Source organism: Hemibagrus wyckioides, linkage group LG03 (genome assembly GCF_019097595.1).
Source record: "Hemibagrus wyckioides isolate EC202008001 linkage group LG03, SWU_Hwy_1.0, whole genome shotgun sequence".
In the NCBI taxonomy this organism is placed as follows: domain Eukaryota; kingdom Metazoa; phylum Chordata; class Actinopteri; order Siluriformes; family Bagridae; genus Hemibagrus; species Hemibagrus wyckioides.
Window position 1 is genome coordinate 14791943 of NC_080712.1, and position 10703 is coordinate 14802645.

The 10703-nt window shown below is 38.0% G+C and overlaps 1 protein-coding gene across 3 annotated transcripts in view; it reads left to right on the forward strand.

Annotated features, from left to right (window-relative positions):
* sertad2b (SERTA domain containing 2b) overlaps positions 1-10703 on the forward strand; it is a 30950-nt gene that overhangs the window by 5181 nt on the left and 15066 nt on the right. Inside the window, exon 2 of one of the 3 annotated variants that reach the window (XR_009204307.1) lies at positions 7944-8895. The exons of the other annotated variants lie outside the window; for them this stretch is intronic. The gene's annotated coding sequence lies outside the window, so the exon portion shown is untranslated. Of the gene's footprint in view, positions 1-7943; positions 8896-10703 lie in introns of those variants that run through there. 3 annotated transcript variants of the gene reach the window in all.

The window sequence follows — 10703 nt, forward strand, 5'->3', positions numbered from 1 at the left end:
AAATTGTTACTATGCCTACTCATATGAAAGCATGTTACAGCATATATACAACAGAATTTTCAGTAACTATGAAACTGATAGTAAAGGTATGTAGTTATCAGAGTATGGAATGTAAATCTGGACTCTCCAAGTGGATTTAAAGTGGTTTAAGTATTGGGAAAAAAATCAGACACATTCAGCCTTACTATTTGTTGCTGTGAATAACAATGCAGTTGATCTAAAATAATGATAATACTTTTATACTCCAAGTGTATTATGGAATAATTTATCACAGTATTGATATGATATTGACTTAACACCAACTTAACCCAATATAAATGTAGTCAGTTTATTCTATCACTATCATATAATATTTAATTTTTAAATTAGAGAGTAGATAAAATCTAATCTGTATCTGTAGGAAGAATAGCTATATTGTTTATTAATATTTAATAATATTATCTATATAAATCACAGCCCAATGTTGTGTATTCAGTGTTGAACACTTAAATACACTTAAATAAATAATCTACTGGTTGGTAAGATTGTACTCTTCATGCCTGCGTGGCTCTGTTTTCTGCCTCAGTCTTGCTTTATTGTGTTCCAATATGTAAAACTAGACAGCAGGGGAATTCTGATGACTAAGCACCCAGACACTTTCTGCTGTTAATGTGCACTTGATATTACATGACTAGTGCAGACAGCAGTTTCCCAGTTTGATTTTTATATGATTAATTTTGGCTAACACTTGCAGTAAGGCTTAAGTCGCATTAGTCAATAATAGACAGATTGAAAAAAAAACTACGTAACTATTTATTTCCTTGATTGTGATTTGTTATTTTCAGCAGAGAGTTGAGATGACTCTTCTCCTGTGTTATTGTGCTGTGAATTGTTCATGCTGAATAATGGATAAACAGAAGCAATGGGTGTGTGTGTCTCAGGTAAGCAGGAACCAGCAGCCTGACCTCACATGCCAGACTTCAGCCTAGGTCACAGGGCTGTCTCTCTCTCTCTCTCTCTCTCTCTCTTGCTCTCTCTCTCTCTCTCTCTCTCTTTCGCAGTTCAACTTAGCAAGTCAATGTAGGAAATGAAAAGTAAAAACAAACTACGTTCTTAATAAAATACAAAATATGTATTCAATTTGTATAAAAAAGAGCCCATCTGCTCTTTACTACCCAACCACTGCCCATCGGGAAATAGCTGAGCAGACGTTTTCAGGTTCAACAGGCAATTTAGTATGTCATGCTCATTATTAATACTAGTAGAATCAGCTGTAGGAAAATGTGATCAGTTACTATGTAGATGCAAAAGGAAAGTAAATATTTAAAACATGCAAAAAAAATTAAATGTCATATATGTCATATATATATATATATATATATATATATATATATATATATATATATATATATATATATATATATAATAGAGTAAAATACATAACTTTACAAATATATTAATTTGTATATTATTAGCGTAAAAGTATTACAGTAAAATGATTATTCACAACTTAAATGAGCTGAATAAACAGTTATAGTTCTTTTAATAATCAGGTACCTCACAGAAATAGAAGATCACTTTGGTGTATCACTGTAATGACAAATAGCAACTGATTGGCAGCTGCATCTCCATTTCCCAGCATTCCCTGCTTTTAGCAGCTGAGCCCAGCATTGTAGTAAGAGACACATAGCCTGTGCTGGTTTGGTGCCTTGTATCATAAATGTGTGCCAGGCCTGGTGAACAGAGGCTGCAGTCAGGCGACAAGAAGCAGGAATAAAGGGCACATTCTCTCATGGCTGGACTTCTCCAAGCCCCTCATTATGTGGATGGAGTGGAGTCGAGTCCGCTCCACCCTTATTATAAAACTCCCCATTATCACACCGCACTGTGCCGACTCCGAGACTCCTGTCTGTGTGAGCATGGCTAATCACTGTGTTTTTCCAGAAAAAGCCAAAAGAAGTCTCTTTGTCTTGACAGTTGAAAAGTATGGTTATTTTGCCATGTACTTTTATGATTCTTGACCTGATCTTTCAAACACCATCAAAATGCTTGGTGTAATTTGCAATTGGTGTACTTTGTTGATTTTATAGCACTTCAATATGTCGTGTTAACACTAGCACATGAATAGGCACATCAGTTTGGCTCAGCAATGGCTCCCTCTATGGAAGTGTGTGCTATTATTAGTTCATGTGAGACCCAATGTGACATAACGTGGCATAAAGCACTCCAGCTGTCTCAGTGAGAGGTGTGGCATTCACACACCTCTGATTTGCCAAACAGATGCTTGATTTCTAATCCAACCTGCCCAACACTATAATGAGTGAGGGACAGAATGGCTGGATGAAAATAAGAGTGAGCAGGAGGCACCATGTGCCAGATGAGCTCCACGCCTCCAGCTTGTCACCAGTGCTAGTAAGGATACTGCCAAGATTGTGGCTGGCAGAGGCAAGATGTATCAGATCAGGTGAAAGGCTTCGTGCTTCCCTATTGTCTGCCGGCTGTAATGAACATGAGCTCAGAGCAGTTATGTGATGGAGATATTGTCTTTCTATCTAATTCTGCTAAACAGCTAGGAAATCAAAGTGCATGAGACAGAAAAGAGAGCTGCTGGGAGTCACAGCCACAGATGCTATGAGAACAGAGCTTACTGATGGCCAGCTGCTCCTCACTCACTCTCTCATACATTCACTCTGATTCTCTCTCTCTCTCTCTCTCTCTCTCTCTCTCTCTCTCTCTCTCTCTCTATCTTATTTTGTTTCTCTCCCTGTCTGGCTTAACCCCATCTATCTTGAATACACATATTGACTGATTCTCTCTCTCTCTCTCTCTCTCTCTCTCTCTCTTTGTCTGAGGTCTGAGTCTTCTCTATTCTTTTTCTCTTATTTTGCCTCTCTCCCTGTCTGATTCACCCTCTTCTACCTCTTCTATCTCTCTCTGACACATATTCAATGACTCTCTCTCTCTCTCTCTCTCTCTCTCTCCCTCCCTCCCTCTGTCAGGCTGGCTTACAGGCTCTGTGTCTGACTGTCTCCCTCTATCATTAGCTGTCTTTTTGCCTGACTGAACACACCAAACATTATTTGTTTATTTCAACCCAGTTATGCATATAAAAATCTATGACTATAAAATGATTTGTACAGAGCCTTTGTGAATAATTTGATAAATAATATTGCTGTACCTGTAGTTTTAGCATAACCAGGCAACAGTTCCGTTTCTCTCAGATACAGACGTCTCCATGTATTCATTCTTAGACAAGCTGACCAAACTGAATGCTCTGTCTGTACCGTCAGGGTCACAGGGAATAAAGACACTTCTAAAACACTCAATTCAGACAGATAGTGTGATACTTTACACTATATACAGTGTGATTATCTGTATTGTTGTTGCAGTTTATTTATAGTAGCAAGCAGCAGTCGAGACTTCAAATCACTGTTACTGCACAATATATATTTTGCCAAGTGAATGTGGACAAAGGACTTGGCGTTTGAGTATGAGGGTGGTGGGGGTGGCAGGGGTTTAAAGGGTTAGGGGACAGGGTTGGGGTGTGTACTTGTGTGTATGTGGGTGCTGGGGCAGGGGGAATGGTTCATAGAGTGCAGGAGGGAGGGGACAGAGGAGGGGATGTGCTTTTGTTTTGTTCTCGGTTGCTGAGCAATAGGGACTAAAGCATTGGGAACAGCTGTGAGGGCTGAAGCCTTTTCTTTCCCTTTGCCGGAGAAGCCCTGAAGGCAACACGTAGATCGAGCACTTCGAAAGAGTGAGCGAGAGAGGGAGAGAGAGAGTGAGAGAGAGAGCGAAAGAGAGAGAGAGAGAGAGATGTGGAGGGGGTGGAAGGCTTTCTGATGGCATACTGGGAAGGAGGAAAGTGAAGCAGAAAGAGAGGGAAACAGTGGCCAGCCAGTGGACAGAGATCAGAGGAGAATAGATTTTTTATGTCTGGTGTGCAGCACGGAGAGGCTTAAGCCAGTTAAGCAGAAAGCACATTGTCTTAGGATGAAAAAATAAAAATAAATATTTGCATACTGTCTTTGTAAACTGTATTACTGAATATGATACAGACTTCCAGCAGAGGAAGAGAAGGAGGTGAGGCAAATAGCTGGCTCAGTGCCTGAATAGGAGAGAACAGGTGCAATTAGGGAGGGACAGTATATCCTTCGATTGATATCATGCTATAATGTCAGGTTTAGATGGTAATGATGTGTCTCATAGCATGGTTGTTTTACTTTTCATTTAAAAAAAAAGAAAGAAAGAAAAAGAAAAGCAGCTAGGGCCATGCTTATACACTGGCTTGGGTTCAGGAATGTGCAGTATTGTCAGTATAAAACTTTTCCAGTGTAATCTCAATCTACAGCATCAATAGTGTATGACCATTTTGTTTGGGTGTTCTCTTTTTACACAAAACATGCAGTTTTACTGGAACATTTTAACTGTGTCAGATAATGTTTTTAAATGCCCAATAAGCTATTAAAATATTTTAGTAACATCTCAACTGCTTTATATTCAGTATAAATCCTCTATGATCAATGATTTATATGTGAATGTGCGATTTTAAAAAGGCCCTAAGTGTCTTTCTGCCTCCTCTATCCTAGCTAATTAGATAGTTATGTCAATGCTCTAAAATATACATTATTATTATTATTATTATTATTAATCACAAAAACCATTACACTGTACACACTGACTGTAAATTTGACTAGCTGAGGGTAAACAACTGTAATACATTTAAATAAAGCTGTAATGCATATTTACAGAAAATACTGCAATATCTTACAGAGTATCAAATATCAAATCCATTATTTTTGCACATAATCTAGTGCATTCATTTGACTGATGCTTTTTAAATAAAGCTACTTACAGTTGATTCCGGATACAACAGGCCTATTCTGCATCAATTGTATGATTTTTGTTTGTTTGTATTAAACAGCAGCCAAATGAGCAAACATAGTGCATTATATGTTATTTTATACTATGAAAGATACTATAATGGTTTACTGTAAATATGTTTTACAGTTCTTCAATGTACTTTCTTAGCTAAACAGCTTAGCGCACAGATTTAGTGGCAAACAAGAAGTGTACACTTTGTTGAGTTCAGGGGTACCAAAATTAAGTTTTAGCTTTTAAATTGCTTCTAAATGATAATGATTGCTCCTACGGATAATAGGATAATTGTAAATAAAGTGTGTACGTAGCAGTGATATGCATGCCATAACTACAGTTAGCTTCCATTTTTAGGTGCATCCTGAAGCTGTACTGATATTTTGACTAGATTGTGCTTGTAATGTCGTGAAAGAAAATAGTAGTATTTATAATTTAAGTGTGGAATAAGCATGCATTAAAATTTTACAGCAATACCTGCAGAGATGGTGCTGACAGAGGTATCCTAGGCCTTCTATTTTGCACCGCATTGCTGCTTTTGGACGGCATGATGAGGTTTAAACATCTCACCTAATTTATTTTCCTGCTGTTAGTATCTCTGTAATAACTAAAGGTGCAATGATGATTCACAGCTTGCTCATCCCATCATTCCATTCCATGCATTGTATGTTTGTGCAAAAGTACATCAGTAGAGGACATCAAGATCGCTTACTTATTGATAACATACTTGCAAGTTTATGTACAGTGGAGTGTGGAGATTCCAGGGTGTGAAAGAATTGGAACCTTCTACAGTTTTGAGTTGTGTGTTATAGCAGCTGCTGGTTACTGAAGCATCAGACTGCATGTATAATCACACCGTAGGAGTCTCCTTTATCTTGATTTTTGATGGATGTATCATTCCAGTACTGAGAATCATTATTTGATTTTGAGATGCTGGATTGGCATCAGCTTTTAGGAAAAGGGAATATGCCTTGCATGGGACATCAGTCCATAATAGGGATCCATTTACACACGCACACACTATACTAGCTAACATTTGTCAGTATTATTATTCTTTTATGAGAAACTTTTTTTTTAATAACCAACATTACACTGAAAAATTGACTGTAATTTTGACTGGCTGAGGGTAAACAACTGTGATGCTTTTTAAATAAACCTGCTTACAATTGAGTCAGGATACAACAGAAAAAGGGGCAATATGATGTTTTTTGTCTGAGAATCTGAAGAAACTTGCATTGTCCCACTCGATGTTGCATGATCTGTAGCTAGGACAACTACTTTAGCTTTGTAGCTTTGTGTAGTTGTTTCTGTTCTGTAGCTATATGTTGTTATGTTGCTTTATGTAGCACCTGGAGAAATGTTGTCTCATTTCACTATGTACTGCATCCGCTATATGTGGTTGAAATGACAATAAAAGCTTCTTGACTTGACTTGACTTGATTTATATGGTTCCTTCAACCCTACATACAACCTACTTATGCATATTAGTACAGTGATTTTCAGAATGCATGTTGATCACAAAATGATTAAAATTCCTTTTTATTTCAAGCTAGATGTCCCTATGAGATTTCACCTTTTCAATTAAAAGCATTTTCATTTTCTTATACCTGCATCATAATATGGATATTGTCTGTCCAGTGATTGATTTTCTGAATGGCCTCAATGCTTTATTTTGCTTTACACACCACTTTAACAAGAGGGGGGAAAAAAGCATCCATTAAGTAACCAACAGTTAAAATACAGCTGAGAGGCACAACATACCAAAATAAAAATAGAAAGTAAAAAAAAAGTAAGATACAAAAAAAAAAGTTTTAGAGACATTCTTGTGGAGGCCACAGTTTGGAATCACAACTGACATTTTAACAAGGAGTTGATGGTTTGCAGAAGCACTAAATACCAAAATGATTGCTTTTTACTCAAGTTATTTTTCACTATGTTATTTGATCTTGCTTCATGCATATCCTGCTGTTTTCCCTTTCAACTATCTGTCATATCTGATACTCTGAATTTGGGTGGTTAAGAGCAGATGAGCAAAAAAAAAGTCTTACTACCTCTAACAACTCCTGACTGAGTTAAGCACCACTGTGCACATCAAGAAATGACTAATATTACTAAGTCTTTTATCTGTGTGACTGTCTGTTGTCAACTGTTTCCTGTCAAACAACTAGTTAATGTAGGCTCAGGAAAAATGAGCTTAGCTCAGTGGAGCTCAGGGAAAAAAACAGTCTCCAGCACTGAAGACAGGGCAATGTCCAAGCTATGGAATGTTTATTGAATTAGTCAGCTCAAGAGAAAAGCATGTCTCGATAGAGGAGCATTTGCCATCAGCAAAAACTGCATAACTAGTTGCTGTGCTTTCCAAGTGTAGGCTTAGTACTGTGCGATTTTTCTATGAATAGGCCTTTTGGAATGTATCATACTCACCAGGCTGGTTTTGTCTAACAAGGGTTACAGTAGGTTGTGTGGCAGTGGGTTGTGTTTGTTCACATGTAGAGATAGTGTTTAGATGCCTCTACTTACAGCACACCTACAGAATAATAACATAATAGTCGTTACTGTAATCTATGCTGGTATGATACCACTGTTTATTGTGGTTGTCTGCATACTGCACACACACACACACACATACACACACACAGAGTATACTAATATTGTGATATTGTGATTACCTTCTAAGGCACTTTTTTGAGATATAGCAGGTATTGTCAGTACTTTTTAAATATTGCTTGATGCCACTGTTACTCACAGTGGCGAGTAACAGATGTGAAGGCAATATATTTGAGTGGAAATATTCAATTCTTTCCTTATCCATTTTTAATAATATGTTAAACAAAGGAAAAAGAATTGTAGAGCTCATACTTTTCACATTTAAAAAAAACTTTTTAACATGTCAGCCTCCCTGACTTGATAAAATGACATGCAGATCTGCGTAAACACACACACACACAAACACAAACACACACACACATGTATAATATGCAATTTCTGTTGTACTGTACAGCGTCCCTTTAAACTTTTCTCTTTCTGCATGAGGAACATTCATAGTTGCTGATTCGACTCTTAACACACTCCTCCTTTTTTTTTTACAGGACTTCACTGGAGCTAGGCCAAGCCAAAACCTTTTATCTACATCTTTAATGTTAGATCTTACCGCTTTTGTTGCATTTTTGTTTGCCTTCTTGAAAAGTTTGTTTTCAATAAATGTGGCTTTTTAAAATGGCTCTCCTGCTGCATCCAGAAGAGGTGAAATGAAAAGGAAAAACAGGGTGATGAATGGAGGCCTGTCACATATGGAGCCCACTTCTAAAACCACAGTCATTACTATCTTGGTTTCCTTCCAGCAGTGGCGGGAGTGTATGTATTTGTGTCTATGCACGTGTTCATGTGTTTCAGTGTGTATGTGGGTCTGCGTGGAGAAGGGTATTAAAATCTGGTGTCATATCAATATTGTTCTGTATGCTCTCCATGACAACACAATAAACTGTCGGTTGAGACACAGTGTTAGGCTTCCCCATATTTAGATAACATGGTTTTTGAGCTTAAACACTCTGCCCTACTAGTGAGCTCAATTGATTATCCAATGTATTATCACATTCTGACATTTTACATTAACACAATATTCTACAAAATATCATTTTTCTGAATATTCTGCTACCTGGGATTTTTTCCTTTGATTGTATACAGGGGTGTGGCCACATAAAGGGCACAGGGTGGCAGCTGCCATCCAAAAATAAACCTTGCCACCCCAGCTGTAAAAAATGACATCTTAGCAAGTGAAATACCTTGACTATATCTGGTATGTTTTTTTATAAGATTAAAATGTAAGATTATTTAACATATTTCTAGACAATTTTAGTCATTTCAAGATTGGAAATAGTCTTCTTCGTTTGTTAATTTTAGACATTTATTTCTAGAAAACAAAATTATTTGTATGGCTTTTATATATAGGGGGCATTTGGAAGTTAAGAATTCCTATATTCCTGAATGTTTCCTACTTATAATTATTTCTGAAAGGCAAACCTACAGTTGTAGGGCTTTTTGTTTTTAATAAAAACTTTAAGGGGATCCCTGGAGTACAAACTAATTCCTGTAGCATATTACATAATTTAACTAATACCTGATATTTAAACTATAATGCAAGTATCAGACACTACATAAATGTAATTTGGTGCGCAATCAATTACCACCAAGGAACAAATAAGATATGGAAAAACAAACTTGTATAACATTACTTAGGTAAAAAAATAGATCCTGTTTGTCTCTCCCTCTTTTAACGAACCATACAACCCTTACATAAAATGTTGCCATAAAACCCTAAAAGTATCCAAAGAACCCTGGAGTATAGAGACAGTTGGGGGTGTCAACTTTTATCCTCAGTGCTTTTGTCCTCAGTTTTACTTGGACACACCACTGATTGTTTGAGGACAGTCACTATTCCCCTCTTCCTCTGTTTCCAATTTGGCTTTGGTCTGGGCCCCACACCAAACAGCACCTGCCCCAAACCCCTGTCATCCACCCCATTCTGTAGGACTGGGCAGAAACAGAGTGGGCATGTAGATTTCATGATCCAGGCGATGGTTCTGTCTGGGTTTTGCCCTACATCATGCTTCCCTGGCAGTCTGGAATGTAGAATCTCTTAGATGCACACTGTGGCAGGTAATAAATAAATAAAGACTGAATTGGAATCACATTTCAGACCTGCTTTAACTCCTCACCTACTCTACACCACCTCTCTGAGCCGCTGCCTGGAACACACAGCTGTTTATTGATAGACCGTTATTAATTATGATGTTAAAATGAGAGAGCGCACTCAGGCACCCCTGCTGATGTTTGGCTGCATGGCTAATGAGCCAAATTAGATAATGAGGGGGGCTGAGGCGTGTCGTACCCTCCACAGGATGATGAGGGGGAGTGAAGTGGAGCAGAGAGAGAGGGTAGCAGAGAGGGGAAGTGTGAAGCAGAGGGGAGACATGGTGGGAGGGAGAATTAAGCTGGCACCATTGCTCTCTGTGGCTTTTTCACCAAGACCCTGAAGAGCCCTGTAATTAAGAGCACTGTAATCAAGCAGTCTCTTTGTCTGTATGTACATGTATGTGTGAAATGGCGAGCTCTAGGTAGTGTCATTTTGCAGTGCTCTCAATGACACAGATACACAGTATCTGCTTTAGATTGTCAGTTTCTCTCTCTTTTTTCTCTCTCTCTCTCTCTCTCTCTCTCTCTCTCTCTTTTACATAACAGCAACTTCAGCTTTAAATAAATCAATTGTTCATTCACATCCAGTGATATAATAAATCCAAGTCACAAGCAGGATTTTATTTCTAAATAAGCAATTTTTTTCTAAATATAGCAATTGACATTAGCAAGTCTGAATTAGGTTATTTTGGGATTCCAACTGTTGCTCATGATTTAATGGTGAGTCATGCTGCCCACACTATTCGTGCAGTGTTCAGTGCACAGGCAGTTTTGTAGGGAGAGTGTATTAATTTAGCATAAGTGATCAAACAGCATTGTAGTGTGTAAGATAATGTGTAAGAGAGATAGAGAAGGAGATGTAGTTTAGATAGACAGGGCTATAGTTCCTAGTTGTGTAAAGGAACAAAGGGGATGTTGTGGATGCCGCCCAAAAGCCAGCATTTCTCATTCCTGCCCTGACTGCTCACTGAGCCATTTCCTGTTTTGACCTGAAATCTTTATTTAGAACCACCCCTCTGCTCACCACTCTCCTCCTCACTCATGACACAGAGAGATGGGCACAAAAATTCAGTTTCACACCAGCTCATATCCCTTCCAAAACAAGTTTTTGGCAGGGACTTCTTGTTGACACTTCTAGTGTTTGCAGCAGGCTAAAT